Below are 3,806 nucleotides of genomic sequence, written 5' to 3' on the forward strand. Positions count from 1 at the left end.
TTGTTATCCTTGATTGCAGAGGCCAAATTAATTTCAAGTTGGGCTTTAGCCCTTCCGATTTCCACCCTGCATAGCCTCACAGCATCTTTGTAATCACTGTGTGTGGCTAGCCCCTTCTTCCAAAGGCTGTAAACTCTCCTTTTCTCCCTGAGTTGCAGCCAAAGCTCCTCGTTTAGTCAGGGTGGTCTTCTCTGGTGTCGGCTTCTCTTAGAGCACCCGGGGACCGACTGCTCCTGAGCCATTAAGACTTCCTTCTTAAAGAGCGCCCAGCCTTCCTGGGCCCCTGTACCCTTCAGGAGAGCATCCCAGGGGATCCTTTCAAGCAGGTGCCTAGACAAGACAAAGTCAGCCCTTCTGAAGTCCAGGATGTCAGTCCTGCTCAGCTCTCTCCTGACCTCTCTAAGAATAGAGAACTCTATTATTTTGTGACAGCTGTGCCCTAGTCGGCCTCCAACCTCCACGTCGTCCACCACCCTTCTCTGTTCACAAAGAGGAGATCCAGCAGGGCACCTTCTCTGGTCAGTTTACTCAGCAGTTGCGTCAGGAAGTTGTCTCCCACACATTCTAGGAATCTCTGGGACTGGTCTCGTTCTGCTGTGTTGTATTCCCAGCAGATGTCTGGTAAGTTAAAGTCGCCCCCAAGAACAAGGGCAAGCTATCGTGAGATTTCACTCAACAAAACCAAGACAAACCAAGCTCTGTCAGAACTTCAGAATAACTAGAGGGAAGTGCCTTAAATGTACAGATTTACCTTGAAAAATATAAAACCTTTTTAATGCATCAATTCATCTTTTTTGTTCACATTTCTATTTGCTGTAGCTGGTCAGCCCTCCTTGAAAACTGCCAGTCACCACAGTACTTGATTTTACATGAGCAAAACAAGGCGATACTGCCAACAGCAGACAGCTTTTTGAAAATGAAATTAACACAAAAACCGAAGCAATTAATGTAGCAATCACCATATGAAAGACTTCTCAGCTCTCTGCCAAGGCAACATAGAAGGAAAAGTAAGTACAGCCATCACAGAGGAAGCCCACTCTACAACAGGATGACAAAAATGGAAATGGTCTTCAAATTATTGTGCAAATCAGGCTTCCTTAGCCGGATATCAGTTTCTCTCCCTGCTGTGAGCTGACCACTCAAGATAGTGAAAGCTCAAAGGTTACCTTGAAAAGATAAACCAGGTAAAACTCCTAACAGAAGCAGAAGTTCCAAGCTCTGTTCAAGTCCTTCGACAAGATATTTATATTAATAATCTGGAACAATATACTATTTAGCTGAGGGCTATAGTGAGTTGCACCATTAAAAGCATCATTATGGGATGCTTTTAATGGCTAAACAGCATAAAATGACCACATTGACATGTAATGAATGTGGTTTATATACTTGCAAAGCTTTATTTTAAGAAGCCATCTAAGTATTTCATGCATTTTGAGTCACTCAGCCTTGGGACTTCCTTCCCAGGAGAGACAGACAGACATTCTCACTAAAGCTTAAAGAAAAACTGCTGCAAGCTGTATTCTGGGCTTCTCCCCCCACACCTCATTTTGTGCTGCTTGCTTTAGAAATGAAGCTTTGAGAAAATTACTTTGGAAGAGCTTGGAGATACACACAGCAAATGTCAGCTGTGAATCAGTAATTAAAATCTGTATACAACCTTACATTTAGTATTAAAATACTCATACCTGAGACAAAAGTGGATTAAAATTGAGGATTTAAGAAAACACTGTTTATAAGTAAGCACTTGCTTTTTTTTTTGGTATTCTCTTAATTTGCAATTACTCTTGCAAACCTCAAGTGTCAGCACCACAGCTGCAAGCACTATTCTGATAAACCACTGAAATCAGAAGAAAGCAATAGCAGGCTCAAAACTTCACTGTTAAAGCAAAACACTTGCCATCCTTTAGCTTTCCTCAAATGAAATAACAACAGTGTCTCTATGTGGAACACTGAAACCAGGAAAAGGAGGAACAGTTAAACGAGGGGGAAGCAACTCTAAGAGAGCAAAGATCATGTAAATCAAAATAATACAGGCCCACACAAATCTATAGAGAAACTTATCTGTACTTTATAAGGCAAATATTAAACATGTTGGTGCTAACCTGTACACAGCTGAGTTCTAAACCCTACTTCTACTGTTACAAAGATCTAGAAAAACATAATCAAATCTAACTGTAATCCAGAGTCTGGAAGAAACAGAGTTCTAGTTACAAAATATCCTTTATTCTTTTATATTAAGCACTGATGCAAATGCTTAATTGCTTTGGGCATTTTAAATAGCAAAATGGAGCAAGGAGGGGGCGGAGGGAGGAGAAAGAATCAAAAGTTTTTTCAATGATTCTATGAACATGTTTCCATATAGTCAGTGACAACGCTTCCTCTTCTGGGCATTTACTTCAAAATAAATGCAAGTATTCAGCAAACCTGAAACTACTTTCAAAAATGCATTCTGTAATTCACCTTTGGGATTCATAGTCTAATATAAATTGCTGCAGCTATGCCTGTGTGCGAGTTCCTATTCTGCCTTGTCACTTCACTCTACAAAAAGCAAGCTAAGAAAGAAGTAAATACATGGGGACCAGCACAATTTTCTTAATTTAGAAAAAAAAAAAACAAACAAGAACCTCCAGCTTTTTCCCCATTCTAAACAATTAAACCAATATATAAACCTACATTTAAGGCATTCAAGAGATGTCACAAAAGCAGTGTGGTCACAAACAGAAAAGACTTTGCTTCCACATGACAGTGATGGGCTTTTCCAGACACAGGCAGACCCCACTGTGTCAGTCCTGCCTTTGTTACGCCTTCCTCAGCCATCACAAGTGGAGAAAAGTGGGTTTTTAATAAAATGCAGGTCCCCAGTACAAAACTATGATTAGATGGATTCAGGTATATGAACCAACAGTTCACTGACACCAAAAGGGCAGCGCAGATCCCTCCTCTTCCTTGCTACTCAGTACCTCACCCTCTGGTAAGCCAGTTCAACTCTGTGACCTGAGAAGTCGCTATTTTCTAGTCCTTTCCTTTCCGGGTAAGTAGGCTAAACCAACGCATTAGGGAGCTGAACAAGCAGCAGAGCTGATGAAGGGAAGCGATAGGAATATGCACTTGAGAGTAAGATAGAGGTAGAAGCAAGGCGTTCTGCCACCCTATTAGCAGCTGCACACCGACTGGCCCAGAAACACTGCACAACTGTCAGAATCTCATATTCTTTAGCCTCAAAGGGGAGAAACACAACATGAAATAGATTTTTCCAGCCCCGACTTGATCTTTGCCAGTGCAGCAACTAGCTGAATCCAAGTTACCGAGCAGGCCGACCACCACACATCTATCTGCCAGTTGCACAGGTACTGACCACTGCAGGTTTCAGCACTGCTGCTGCGATTGCTCACAGACCTCGTACGCATAAAATAGTAAAGTGACTGTGCACACACTGGCCCGAAGTCAGCCCCTCCCGTGTCCCTCCCTCAACATGAGACCCTTTCCTCCCCCGCGAGGTGTCAGGTCAGGACCCCATGTGAAGGCACCCCAGCCAACACCACACCCTGTGCGCTTCACCTCAAAACAAAGTCACCACAGAGCCTCAGGTGACGCTGAGGGACAGGTGCGGTTAGAGAGCACCAGGAAAGCACCACACACATCGGGGGGAGTGGGCACCGGGACGAAAGGATGCCCAGGAGCCGAGCGCCACCGCAGGCGAGGCCAGGGGACGAGCGGCAGTACCTACGCTGCCCTGACCAGAATGCTCCCGCCATCCCCCTGAGGTGCCCGACCAACCGCCCGGCACACGTAACCCCCTGTCTCTT

Source organism: Athene cunicularia, assembly GCF_003259725.1.
Source record: "Athene cunicularia isolate RWA chromosome 4 unlocalized genomic scaffold, athCun1 chr4_part2, whole genome shotgun sequence".
NCBI classification, from domain to species: domain Eukaryota; kingdom Metazoa; phylum Chordata; class Aves; order Strigiformes; family Strigidae; genus Athene; species Athene cunicularia.